The sequence below is a fragment of the Atta colombica genome, unplaced genomic scaffold (genome assembly GCF_001594045.1).
Source record: "Atta colombica isolate Treedump-2 unplaced genomic scaffold, Acol1.0 scaffold112, whole genome shotgun sequence".
NCBI classification, from domain to species: domain Eukaryota; kingdom Metazoa; phylum Arthropoda; class Insecta; order Hymenoptera; family Formicidae; genus Atta; species Atta colombica.
Genome location: NW_017259198.1, coordinates 662,365 through 662,716, shown reverse-complemented (window position 1 = coordinate 662,716; position 352 = coordinate 662,365).

The window sequence follows — 352 nt, the reverse complement described above, 5'->3', positions numbered from 1 at the left end:
TCTCTCTCTCTCTCTCTCTCTCTCTCTCTCTCTCTCTCTCTCTCTCTCTCTCTCGTTCTTTCTTCTCTTTCTTCCTCCTTAGAAGGCAACAAATATAAAAATTTCCAATGTTTTTTTGATTTATTAATACGCGAAAGGATATAGTGATCCAGTATCCGCGAAGATCAACCGATCGCATGGAAGCGGAATCATTGTCGACCAATGCTACTATGTACGTTTTCTTAGCTTGGCGTGTTTGACATTTGCAAGCATGCAGGTTCAGACATGCGTGGCAAACGTGTATGATCAGCGTGTGTGTATATGTAATTGTTCACTTTTATTGCGCGCGTCTCGCTGAACAGCGTCCTGATTG